The sequence below is a fragment of the Furipterus horrens genome, unplaced genomic scaffold, assembly GCF_987537825.1.
Source record: "Furipterus horrens unplaced genomic scaffold, mFurHor1.1.pri manual_scaffold_9, whole genome shotgun sequence".
NCBI classification, from domain to species: Eukaryota; Metazoa; Chordata; class Mammalia; order Chiroptera; family Furipteridae; genus Furipterus; species Furipterus horrens.
In genome coordinates, this window is record NW_028327179.1 from 33,385,364 (window position 1) to 33,399,175 (window position 13,812).

Here is a 13,812-nt window from a genome sequence, read left to right on the forward strand (position 1 = left end):
GCACACTAAACTCCTAAATCTTTGTTTTTAAATACCACCTTTTACAAAAATAAACAACAACAACCAAACAGAGCTCCTTGGAGAAATGGCTGATTCCAGGACTAGACTGGGCAAAGTACAAGATGAACCAGGAACAGTATGTTCTGCCAGAAATGGAGAATGAATGAGATGGGCACATGATAAATAGGCATAGGAGCCAGCTTGCAGAGGCTTCTACTGGCTAATTCAGGGACAATTTAAACAGCAAAAGAAATAATAGCAGTAATAAATCACAACATACTAAATATAATTGAAAACTGTGAGTCCTTACTGATTTAATGAACAAATAAATGGAGGACAAACGAAAGTTCTACCTTACACACACAAAAATGCCACTAGTACATATAAAAAGAATAATACAAATAGAGAAATGTTATATGGCAATTATCACAAAAGGAGTTAATTAGAGTGGGAGTCATCACTGACACCTACATAAGGCTAGCGAGAGAACAGGATGCTGGCATAATTTTGGAATACCTCTCCACAAATACTGATCAACTACAAAAGCACACCAACACAAACATGGCGTGGTCTGACACTGTATGTCTCTGGATGTGGTGCACTGAGAAGGGCACAGTCCCATTTCTGTGGTATTCCTACCAGGAGCACATGACCTGATTGGAGTAATGAAGAAGTAACACATGGACATAGGTTGAGCGTCATCCTACAAACTGTAGGGCCTGTACTTTCTAAAACTGTCAAAGAAAAAAGCAGCTGAAGAAATCTGAAGAGACATGACAATACAACATGTATTCCTGGACAGGATCCTATACCAGAAAAAAGATATTGTTGGGATAGTTGATGAAATATGAATAGGTTCTTTGGACTAGATAGTGTTGGACAAATGCTCATATTCTGATTTGGAGAATAGATGCTGGTTATATCAGCTAGTACCTTGTGTCTGAGATATAGACACTGCAGGGTTTATGGGTGATGGAACACATCTATAGCTTGCTCTAAAAAGTTCAGAAAAAAAGTACGATAATGAGTATGTAATGTATATATGGAGACAGAAAAAGAGAGGGCAGGTGATGGCAAAATGCAGTAAAAAATTAACAATGGTGGAATTTGAGTGATGGAGTACTTTGCACTGTTCTGGAATCTTTTCTTTAAGTTTGAAATTAATTCAAAATGATTTTAAAATCTGAAATAAATATATAATATAGAATAGCTAGTGCTAGAGCAAATAATAATCAGCTATTGTCTGAGGTCACGACATAGAATGAAAACCCTGGCTTACTACATTTATTTATATACCTTCCTTTACAATACTCTGAGGGGATACATTAATAAGGAAGGCAATGTCTTTATGCCTAATTGGAGAAGAGTATCTCAGTGTTTTCAAATGAACCTTCCCTTTTCTTCATGGGCTTGAAACAGGCATTTTACAGTTCAATGAGGAAAGGAATCTTGACTTGTTCATCTTTGTGGTCCCAGCATCTACCATATTTATAATTTAGTCATTGTTCTGTCCTTGAACAGGAATTCTATACCCGATATTGTTCCAATCAGGAAATACAGTGACCTGATTATCAAGGATTCTGCTACAATGGAAAAGAGAAACTGTCCATGTCAAGTTAAAATATATGTAACAGACCTAGCATAAAAAAATATCAAGGATTACTTTTCTTAGGAACTTAGAGGAGGAATAATTATCTGCCCTACAGTCCTAAAAACAGAAAGTGTGTAACCAGTAGCAAAAGGTCTTAACCTAAAGAATGGCAAATTGCTGACAGTTTTTGTTTAAAAAAACAAACACATAGTAATAACTAATAAAATAAAAGTTTTATAATACAAAGGAGACTTTTGGCTAAAAGAGTTGACAGTGGAAGAAAACATCTTTTAACAAACATGAGAGGGGCTGTAAATGATTAGATTGAACCATATCAAATTGCTGATAAAACATATATCCTATTAATAGATGAGTAGGATCAGATTTAAATCTGAAGGAAAACATTTTCATTACAGAAACCAAAACTCTCCAAGGCATTTAGATAGTTGTCAAAAATTAAACTTAAAAAAGTTTAAAGCTGAATAGATTTCATATATCTCAATACTCTGTCCTTCCTGGAAAATACACACATTAAAAAAAATACATTATAGGCCCTGGGTCCCAATGCTGAACTAGTAAAAAAAAATTATATATGCCTGAAGACCTGTTACAGTTAACCATAATAAACTTCAGAAGTGTCTTTTCAAATGTTTAAACAACTGAATATTACTTTTTTATAACAATTCATCTGCCTTAGAAAACAAAAGGTACTAATACATTATGAAATTAGAATCCTTCAATTTAAAGCATTATTAGGGAATTAAAAACTGTTGTAATTATATTACAACTTCTTCCCCTTAAGGAGAAATTGTAAGATCAAATCTTTTCTAGCATATTATAAATAAAACAACAGTCAGCATTAGTATGAACCACAACCTGTATGGTTTTTGAATGTAGACAAGTACTTGTTAGGGCTGTTCTAAGAATTAAATGAGCTCTGTGGGTGGAGAGATCAAGCAAAAAAGAAATAGTGTGGTGACAGCAGAGGGGTGGGGAGTGGGTAGAGGTGGAAGAAGGTATAAGGGGATAAATGGTCATGGAAAAATACAATGAAAATAAACCATAAAAAAAGAATTAGATGAAATAATGTGTATTAAGCACTTAGCATGGTGGCTAGCAAGAATTAAGCACTCAATCAATAGCAATTATGGTGCTTATTCTTATAGAAAGGATGTGAAACAACCCTGAAATACAGTCAAGTGACTCTAAAACCTATTAGAGAAATCGGTAAAGGCAGATGGACAGAATAATAGTTAAATATCTAGACTTAGCAAATTCAATGAGGAAAGCAATCTTAACTTATTTATCTTTGTAGTCCCAGAATCTAACACAGTGCCTGTCAAGCATAGTAAGCAGTCAATAAAGGTTTACTGAAATGAAATAAGAAAGCAAGTTATCTAGGAGAGAAAAAAAGAGGTAGTCTGAGGTTATCTGTAAAATACACTGAGTCCAAAAATTACTATGCCCAAGCAAGTCACTTTGAGAAAGAAAATACAATGCCTAAGCATTTTTAGAACCATGCAATAAAAACTCACCTCAGACTGGTCTTTTCAACGACTGTGCCACTCTCAAATCTCTTTTGGCAAATGTGTCACATATGAAGTCTAATATCAGAGAGAAGTACTTTTATATTTCACTTTAAAAAACTGTTGTGTGCATCCTCAAAGGTAGAAAATGTACCAAAAGTATTGAAGAATGTTTTCTAACTTCCATGCAAGGAGAATCAGATATATCATTATTTAATTTATTCTTCCATTTATTTATACATGAAAATTAGCTTAAACTTTTACCTATGAGTAAGTTGTAAACACATATATTTCACTTTCACAAGTTCAAGTACACACTTCAGAAAAGAACAAGGAAAGAAAGAAAATCAACTCTCTTAAAAGTGGCCAGTAGTACAGAAATACAAAAGAATATCTAACAAAACTTCCTGTCTCAGCAGTCACCTGTTAGAGCCCACACTTAGGCACAGCTGCTCATTTTCAGAAACTCGTGGTAAGGGAGACTACAAATGCCCAGGGCAGTGGGCAAGGGAAAAAGTGTAATATGAAAATAGAACACTATTTTCCATACCCTACCTCCAAAAATGATAGCAATCAGTGGACTTTTTAAAAAGACCTTTTCAAGTGATTGCCCATCACCTCACTAATAATACACTCAACTCTATACAGTGTTTGGATGCTGACACTAGTCGCTAAGGTACATTTCCAGAGAGACAGGCGGAGCAACATCTCCTGAGCCTACTTCAAACTGAAATCTATTAACAGTATGAAGTTATAAATAAAATAATACTCCCAAATCAACTGCTTTAAGAAGGTTTTGAAAATAAACAAACCAAGAAATCCTTAAACACATCTACCTTTAACAAAACGAGTTTTCAGAAAAAAAGAAACAATGGTTATAGTCAACATTACAGAACAGTTTACAAAATAATAAATAATAACAAAGAACCTGCCATACATTTAGTAAAACTAACCTTAAATGATCATTTGCGTCCTATAGTGTTGAAAAGTATCGAATGTATGAAGGCCCATAAGAGCCACTGTCCAGTCACTGCCAACACTAAAATTATATTTAAATCTATTTTCTGCAGTGGCAGTTTAAAAAGCAAACCAAATTTTTACGAGGAAAAACCGCCTAGTCCAAAATCTAAAAGTACACATTTAATTTTTTTTTTTTTTTTAAGAAGCAGGAAGGTCATGCATAGCACCAAGGTGTGTAACATCTGTGGAGTTTGTTGTTTTTTTTTTTTTACCACTAACAAAACCTTCAATACCAAGATTTTTACATTACACACTTTATAAATTAAGAACTAAATGTAAATCCAAAACACATTTGAAACATCAGACTTTTGTTTTCACTATTAAAGCTCTTATGGAATGGGTCTTCATTTCAATACAAAATTGTTCAATATGCCCTGCCCTGTGAGTCGAGTTTGTAAGACTATTCTCAAAACGTCCTCAGGAGATGCTTAATTACAATTCTAGTTCCAATTTCCAGCAACTCGGAGAGTCACGTAGAGAAAACAGCTCAGACACAATTAGGAAGGGGGAGGGGATGAAGGTCCAAGGGAGAGGCCCATTCTTTTGTTTTGGAGGCAGAAGCTGCAAAAATCAAGGTTCCCGAGCCATCTACACCTACCCCCACCCATCACAGCCCTGCAGAGCACTTTCATCCCTCCGCCCAAGACTCCCTAGGCCCTCGAGGCCCCGTGGCTTCCATATTTTAAGGGATGGGTGGGGGAGGCTGTGAGGTCCGGGGTACAGAAAGAACATGAGGGAGGCTACAGATCCTTTAAGGACAGTGACAAGGAGATGCAGAATGAGGACGACGGGACGTGCCACTGAGTCCCGGAGGCTTGCAAATTCACTGGGAGAAAAGCCCCAAGGGGAAGACAGAGGACGGTGTCTGTTCAGGAATGGGGTCAAACAGACGGAGAATCCTCCACTGGAGAAGGAGGCAAATTGGTAGAACGTGAATCAGGCGGACCGAAACGGGGTGAGACAGTCTCAAACAGACCGGTACCGCGAAGCTGAGACTTACGGTTATGTCCCAGGCTGAGGGTTAAGGGTTGGAGGGACCCCGCAGCTCTGCAGTTCTGCCACCGCCGTGGCCGTCCCTGCCTCTCACGGAGCCGGCGATCTCAGGTACACACCCACCCTGGCAGGCGCCCCCTAATCGCCGACCCAGGTGCGCCCGCTGGGCGGAGGCTTTTAGGACCGAGGGTGCGCACTGGAAACTCGCAGGCACACTGCGTGAGCCAGAGACACCCGCGGCGAAGCTCAGTGTCGGCGGGCGCCCCCCATCCCTCTCCGGCTGGCCGCACCGCCCCACTCGAGGGAGGGGAGGAGGGGGCGGTGGCTCCTGCCCGCGCCTCGCGGTCAAGTCCGGCTCATGCTCCAGCCTTCTGCGCGTGCGAGCACAGGCCCAGCCGCCCTCCTCCTCTACCCCGCCTCCTGCTCAGCAGCGCGCCGCGCCACAGCCAACACCTCAGTCCCCGAGTCACTAGCCACCAGCCCGACACAGCCCTCAGCCCCAGCGAGAAGCAGCAGAAACGACAGCAGCTCGGCCGTTGACCCGGAAGCTCTTCTTCTGCCCACCGCGAGGCTGCCCGGGGTGTGAACCCGGAAGCGATTTTTTCGCCTGGGTAGCGGCTGGCTGGAGCGCTAAGGCCTTTAAAAATCTGGAACCCCCTAGTTTCCGGAGAGGGCGAAGGATAGGTGGTGCTGAGATGCGAAGTGAGGGAAGGACAATAAAGAGCCCGTGAGCAAGAGGTTCTCTAAGTCCAGAAACGGAGCTCTAGAGGTGCGGGATAGGGAGCGCAACCGAAAACGTCTGGCAAATTCGTGTGGCGACCCTGGGTTCCCTTGTCACAGGAAGTTGGTCGAAGTTGGTCCAGGCAGCTGCCGAAAAGGGAAGGAGGCTTGAGAAAACGGTGACTGTCCCGCCCAGTGAATTGAATGTAGCGTCCTAGGAGTTGCTTGGCCGCCCGCGCAGGTGAGACGAGGAGCAGCAGACCCCAGCGAGAGAACAGAGAGTTGGGAGGCAGTACCATCTCCACGTCTAGTTTCTCCAGGCAAGGAATTTATTTCTTACAAGTACTTAAAAAGAAGCCAAAGCCACTTTTTGGGTGGCAGCTCTCAGCGCAAAGAGGCGTGCACATCCTGCCCGGTAACGGACGTTGATGGGTGGGGGAGGAAAAACATCCCAGGCAATGTGTTTATTTTTGTCCTTTAAGGGAAAGCGATTCACTAAGTCATTTCCGCTCACTTCTCGCTGCACCTCTCCCCGTCTTTTGAGGCTTTTGGTTTTCTCTTTGCTTTTTCTCCACGTTGCTTTTGGCTTCGCCAGAAGTCTCTGCTCTAGTTGGCCCGACTCAGTATCTCACTTCCGTTCCTCCCTCACTGTCACCTTGTGTGTCGTCCCAGATTCTCCCTTCATCTGGTCTTTTAACAGCTTTGCTCTCCTCATCTTATTTGGGGGAAATGTCGATAACTCAAAATTGTTTTAATGACAATGTAAAACAATTCATTCCATGATCTTTTTCTCTTAACCCCGTGTTAATGTACTGTTTGGTTCCCTCTTAGAATTGGGTGATAGAACTACCCTAACAATTAATGTATAGCATATTTAGATATGCTGGGGGATGAAATCATGCTCCCCCAAATAACCTCATTAAATGTGCTTGATCTTCGCTGTAGGAATTCACTTGGTTCCCAATTCCAGTTATTACTTAGTTCCTTCTGGTAGCCAGCCTTCAAAAGCTATTTAAAAATTATTAAATATCTTAAATTGCACAGTAGAGTGTCACTTAACATAAAGAGTTTTAAAATTATTGGTGACGCTTGTTGATATTGGTAAGGAGTGACTGGTAGAATTGGTTGAAGGAACAAGAAAGCAAGCCTAGGGAGAAGAGGCACTAATAGGTATTTTGGATTCTGCTTTATGATTACTTCCTCTCTTTATTGCCATAAACCAATATAAGCAAAAGAATAAAGTTTTTATGATCAAAAATCCCTGTAGGGGAATTCTTACTGATGTTTAGTCTCCACCTTTTCTTTTTAATGTTATATATAATGCTTTAAAATAGATTTGTTTCCGCAGAATGGGGAAGGGGCAAGTAACTTAGCCACTTTACCTTGGTTTTTTCTTCTGTTAAATGGGAATAATAATCCTACATCATCAGGTTTGGGGGGAATAAAATGAGTTAATTTATGGAACGCACTTAGCATGACGTCTTACACATAATAAGCATTATAGGTGTTAACTTTATATTATTTTAAAAGTACATTAAATATCATATTTAGAAATTGAAAGCAATAAAAACTTAAAGACAATTTGATAAAAATCATTTTGGCTGGTGGGAATAAAAATGCATTTTTTTAGTGATTTTCAACTAGAGACAGTAAGGTTTTTTTTGGTTGCTTTGGTTAAAATTGGTGTGGGTTTTAAAAGGTTGAGAAACGTTGCTTAAGGATGAAGGAGGGGGGATTTTTATTTTATATTTTTGTCTTAGGAGCATCTTACAGAGCTCTAAGATGACGTTCCGTTGTTTGTTTCTTTAATTTATGAAGATATACTTTCTGATTGTTGGTAATTTTCCTTAGCATGTACTTTACAAACTTCTAAATCATCCTATTTTTGACTTCTGATACTAAATCTATGATCCCGATATTCATATACTGAATCTTCCTCCATTGCAAAAGTCTTTTAAGTTTGTACAGCTGTACTCTATATAGCAGATGCTTCTTATTAAAGACATTGGCATTTTGTTAAACAGGACTTTCTAGGGTAGAAAAAAGATGTTAACAAACCTCCCTTTTGGGGACTAAATGACATTTGTACACCTCCCCTCCCCCAGTCATAGTGACAACCAGAAATGCCCCTACATATTTTCAAATGATCCCAATTAGGTACTTTTTGGGTGGCAGTTGTTTGTTTTTTGGTGTTTTCTTTTTTATGGGGGGACCCCCACTTTGTAACAATTCTCCCCTCTCAGACTTAAGACCCTTTATAATCTTATAAAGGACAATGGGTGAAGGTCTCAAGCTCCTCTAGCTGCTTCAGGCTGGACATGGTTGTCGTCCTACCTACCCTTGGGTCCAGAAATCCCTAATAAGAGTGGGGTGTGGAGGGGAGGGTGGCCTTCCCACATGGGGAATGATCGTGCAGACTCCATGTCAGTTGGCTGTCTCCGGACAACGGCGTGCTTGGTTTAACAGGCTGGCAACCTTGTTGTATTCTGGAGGCAACAGATTTGGCAATAGGGTTAAAAGACATCATTCAATCCATAACCACTGGATGACAAAAGGCAGAGATTAATTTTTCAATGTCCCACATTAGGAAAAAAAAGGCTTCTTTGGAGGAAGGTATGCAAGGCATGTCACACCTGTCCAAAACCCTTTTGCACACAGTACTTAGTTTGGGCTGAGGGGAATACTTTAGGTTTCCCCCCCTCTCAGACCTCTGGGCCCTTTCTGTCCAAGGCATTAGGATGGAAAAGAGAAACTAGTTTTAAAGTGAAGCCCACAGACCACCCCATACTTTACCAACCCAGCCACTTAGTTCAGCAAAACCATTGAGTCTCAGGAGGCAGCAATGCAGACAGGATTAAGTGAGGCCTATACGTACAGACAATCACTCAGGTAATGAGATCATAGGCTTACGCTCTATGAAAACAGAACACACATGTTAATTTACACAACATAACCCACAAACGAGTCTCTAAATCTGCAAGACTGTCTTATTGGAAAGACATCCAGTTGCAAGGCATTTGACATTCTTCTTGCCTGTAAATTAAGTCACAGACCTAGTTTAACTTTCAAATGAAAACAAACTTTAAATGAAAATAAGCTTTAAAGACAGCTGCACTACTTTAGAGTCTACCACTGATCATTGTGATTTTCCTTGAATTGCGATTTTTCTCAAGATTACCCTCCTTGTCATTAAAGGGACTACATTAAGTCCATTTTTAATTTATCCTGTTTGTTTGCATAAACACAAGACCAGCAAGTGGTCCTATATGATCTTTACGTATGCTTTGATGGAACTTACACAAGTAACCTTTAGGGTTACCTTTAGTCTGCCCTTCAGGGCACAGAAACTGAGCCACACACCTGCCATTCACCCTTGCCTGTAAACATCTGTCTTTTCCAAGTCCTTCAGGTTTTCCATTGTGCCTTAAGGTCCCTTCTAGCTATCTTTCAGGAAAGCAACCTTCGTTCTTTCCCTGGAAAGATTGCCACAAACCGCACAACTAACCGAGGTACCTGGCCTTTTTTCTCGTGGGCTTTTATTATCTTTGAAAGTCAATTCCAGTTCCTCAGGGCTTTTTGGTAACAACCAGAACGCAAGCATGTCTCCTTTAGGCATGACATTCCAGTCAAAGTCTTAGTCAAAAAAAATCTCTATTAACAACTGGTCTTATTAGTTTTATGCAAAGAAACTTATGTCATTACTTACTTCTTCAGAATGCCAAATTCTGGAGAGATCAGGGAGAAAATATTAAGTGGGAAGGAAAATTTTTGTCCTAATATTCACTGAAATTGCATTTTCATACTTTACATTTTCTTTCATTCACTTTCCTACATGTGAGGGGTTTTTGGGGGTGGGGTGGTTGCTGCCTAATTTATTAATCGATTTTGCTTTCATTTTCTTCCCCCACTAAAAATTTTTGTTTGTTTGTTTTTCTATTACAATTGTCCCACTTTTTCCCCATTACTTCCCCGCACCCTGACCACCCCTTCTCCCAGTCATTCACCACCCAGTTGTCCATGTCCATGGGTCATTTATACATGCTCTTTGACTAGACCCTTCCCCTTCTAACCCCGCTTCTCTCCCTCCCTCCTCCCCCCTTGTCACTGTTACTCTACTCCTTGTTTACATGCCTCTGGTTCAGTTTTGCTCATTTGTTTCTGTTGTTCATTAGTCTCCTGTAATAGGTGATAGGATATGTTATTTTTCATTCATTGCCTGGCTTATTTCGCTAAGCATAATTCTCTCTAGTTCCATCCATGTTGTTGCAAGTGGTAGGAGTTCCTTCTTTCTTTCTTCCACATAGAACTCCATTGTGTAAATGTACCACAGTTTTTTGATCCATTCATCTGCAGATGGGCACTTAGGTTGTTTCCAGAACTTGGCTATTGTAAATAGTGCTGCTATGAACATAGGGATGCATAGATTCTTTTGAATTGATGTTTCAGAATTCTTCAGATGTAATCCTAGCACTGGAATTGCTGGTTCAAAAGGCAGTTCCATTTTTAGTTTTTTGAGGAAATTCCATACTGTTTTCCATAGTGGCTGCAGCGGTCTGCATTCCCACCAGCAGTGCACTAGGGTTCCCTTTTCTCCGCATCCTCGCCAGTACATGTTGTTTGTTGATTTGTTTATGATGACCATTCTGCCTGGTGTGAGGTGGTATCTCATCGTGGTTTTTATTTGCATTGCTCTGATGGCTAGTGATGTTGAGCATTCTTTCATATGTCTATGGACCCTCCGTATGTCCTCTTTGGAGAAGTGTTTGTTCAGGTCCTTTGCCCATTTTTTGATTGGGTTGTCTGTCTTCTAGGTGTTGAGTCATGTAAGTTCTTTATATATTTTGGTGATCAATCCCTTGTCTGAGGTATCATTGGCAAATATATTTTCCCATATGGTTGATTCCCTTTTCATCTTGCTAATGTCTTCTTTTGCTGAGCAGAAACTCTTTAGTTTGATGTTGTCCCATTTGTTTATCCTTTTCTTCATTTCCCTTGCCTTAGGAGATATATCGGTGAAAATATTGCTACATGGGGTATCTGAAATTTTCCTGCCTGTGTTTTCCTCTAGGACTTTTATGGTGCCACGGCTTACATTTCAGTTTTTGATCTATTTTGAGTTTATTCTGGTGTATGGTGTAAGTTGGTGGACTAGTTTCATTTTTTTGCATGTCCCTGTCCAGTTCTCCCAACTCCCATTTGTTGAAGAGGCTCTTTTCACTCCATTTGATGTCCCTTCCCCCTTTGTCGAATATTAGTTGACCATATAGACCTGGGTTTATTTCTGGGCTTTCTGTTCTTTTCCATTGATCTATATGTCTGTTCTTATGCCAGTACCAGACTATTTTGATTACTGTGGCCTTGAAGTATAGTTTAGTATCAGGTATTGTGATTCCTCCTACTGTACTCTTCTTCCTCAAGATTGCTGTGGCTATTTGGGGTCTTTTTTGGTTCCATATAATTTCTTAAAGTATTTGTTCTAGGTCTGTGAAATATGTCTTTGGTATTTTAATAGGGATTGCATTGAATTCTATAAATTGCTTTGGGTAGTATCGACATTTTAATGATGTTGATTCTTCCCATCCATGAACATGGTATATGCTTCCATTTATTTTTATCTTCCTTAATTTCTTTGGTGTTACGTAGTTTTCTGAGTACAGGTCTTTTATGTCCTTGGTTAAGTTTATTCCTCGGTACTTTATTTTTCTTGTTGCTATAGTAAATGGGATTTCTTTCTAGTTTCTATATCTGATGTTTTATTGTTGGTGTACAGAAATGCCTTCGATTTCTGAATATTGAATTTGTACCCTGCTACTTTGCCAATTCACTTAAACCTAGTAGTTTTGTCGTGAGGTCTATAGGGTTTTCTAGGTACACTGTCATGTCATCTGCAAATAATGACACTCTTACTTCCTCTTTTCCAATTTGGATACCTTTTTTTCCTCTTTCTTGTCTGAATGCTGTGGCTAGAATTTCCAAGACTATGTAGAATAGAAGTGGAGAGAGTGGACATCCTTCTCTTTTTCCTGATCTCAGGAGGAATGCCTTCAGTTTTTGTCCATTGAGTATGATGTTGACTTCAGGTTTCTCTTATATGGCCTTTATTATGTTGAGGTATGCTCCCTCTATTCTCATTTTGTTGAGTGTTTTCATCATAAATGGGTGTTGTACTTATCAAATGCTTTTTCAGCATCTATTGATATGATAATGTGATTTTTGTCTTTTATTTAGTTTAGGTGTTGTATTATATTTATTGACTTGGGAATATTAAACCATCCTTGCATTCCTGGGATGAATCCCACTTGATCATGGTGTATGATCTTTCTAATGCGTTGCTGGATTCGGTTTGCCAATACTTTGTGGAGGATTTTAGCATCTATGTTCATCAGCAATATTGGCCTGTAGTTTTCTTTCTTTGTTGTGTCTTGACCTGGTTTTGGAATTAGAGTAATACTGGCTTCATAGAAAGAGTTTGGAAGTCTTCCCTCTTCTTGGGTTTTTTGGAATAGTTTGTGAAGGATTGGAATTAGTTCTTTCCTAAATGTTTTGTAAAATTCACCTTTGAAGCCATGTGGTCCAGGGCTCTTGTGTGCCGGGACTTTTTTGATTACTGCTTCAATTTCCCTGGTTTTAATTGGTCTGTTCAGGCTCTTTGCTTCTTCTTGATTCAGTTTTCAAGATTATCTTTTTCCAGAAATTTGTCTATTTTATAGGTTGTCATATTTCTTGTGATAGTTGTTCATAATCATTTCTTACAATCCTTTGAATTTCTGTGGTGTCGGTTATGATTTCTCCTCTTTCATTTCTGATTTTATGTATTTGGGTCCTCTATTTTTGTTGTTGTTGTTTCCGATGAGTCTGGTTACAGGTTTGTCAATTTTGTTTTTCTTTTCAAAGAACCAGCTCCTGGTTTTATTGATCTTTTGAATTGTTTGTTTAGTCTCTTTGTCATTTAATCCTGCTCTGATCTTGATGATTTCCTTCCTTCTACTTGCTCTGGGGTTTGTTTTTTGTTATTTCTCTAGTTATTGTAGCTGTAGGGCTAGATGTATTATTGGAGATTCTTCTGTCCTTTTTAGGTATGCCTGTATTGTTATGAACTTTACTCTCAGGACTGCTTTCACTATATCATAGGTTTTGAGTTGTTGTGTGTTCATTATCATTTGTTTCCAGAAAGTTTTTGATTTCTTCCTTGATGTCATTGTTAACCCATTCATAATTTAATAGCATGTTATTCATTCTCCATGAGTTTGAATGTTTTTGAGTTTTTTCCTTGAGGTTGATTTCCAGTTTCAAGCCATTGTGATCTGAGAAGATGCTTGATATAATTTCAATTTTCTTGAATTTGTTGAGGCTTGTTTTGTGCCATACCATGTCGTCTGTCTTTGAGAATGTTCTATGTGCACTTGAAAAGAATGTATATTTTGCTTCTTTGGGGTGAAAAGTTCTATATATATCAACTAAGTCCATTCGATCTAGAGTGTTGTTCACTGCCTTGCTATCTTTGGTGTTTCTTTGCTTCAAAGACAGAGGAGTGTTAAAGTCCCCTTCTATGAGTGTGTTGCTGTGTATATCCTTCCAGAAGTCTTTCAAAAATTTCCTTACATATTTGGGTGCTCCTATGTTGGGTGCATATGTGTTCACAAGGGTTATATCTTCTTGATGGATTTTTCCCTTAAGTATTATGAAATGTCCTTCTTTGTCTCTTTTTATGGCCTTTGCTGTGAAATCTGTTTTGCCTGATGTAAGTATTGCTACCCCAGCTGTTTTTCATGTCTATTTGCCTGAAGTATTTTTTTCCATCACTTCACTTTCAGTCTGTGTAGATCCTTTATTTTAAGGTGGGTTTCTTGTAGACAGAATATATGTCGGTCATGCTTTCTAATCCATTCAGCTACCCAGTGTCTTTTGATTGGAGCATTTAATCCATTTACATTTAAGGTTATTATTTATAGGTACTTACTC

At 39.2% G+C, this 13,812-nt stretch overlaps 2 protein-coding genes across 6 annotated transcripts in view; one reads left to right on the forward strand and one right to left on the reverse strand.

The window, feature by feature from the left end:
• Positions 1–5,863, reverse strand: part of ANKIB1 (ankyrin repeat and IBR domain containing 1) — a 137,194-nt gene extending 131,331 nt beyond the window's left edge. For 2 of the 3 annotated variants that reach the window (XM_090287246.1, XM_090287244.1), the window contains exon 1: positions 5,138–5,863. The gene's annotated coding sequence lies outside the window, so the exon portion shown is untranslated. Of the gene's footprint in view, positions 1–3,126; positions 3,196–5,137 lie in introns of all 3 variants that reach the window. The other variant, XM_090287245.1, reaches the window with a different exon arrangement.
• A 14-nt stretch (positions 5,864–5,877) lies between these two features.
• KRIT1 (KRIT1 ankyrin repeat containing) overlaps positions 5,878–13,812 on the forward strand; it is a 39,617-nt gene continuing 31,682 nt past the window's right edge. For 2 of the 3 annotated variants that reach the window (XM_090287247.1, XM_090287249.1), the window contains exon 1: positions 5,878–6,170. The gene's annotated coding sequence lies outside the window, so the exon portion shown is untranslated. The remainder of the gene's footprint in view (positions 6,171–13,812) is intronic. The other variant, XM_090287248.1, reaches the window with a different exon arrangement.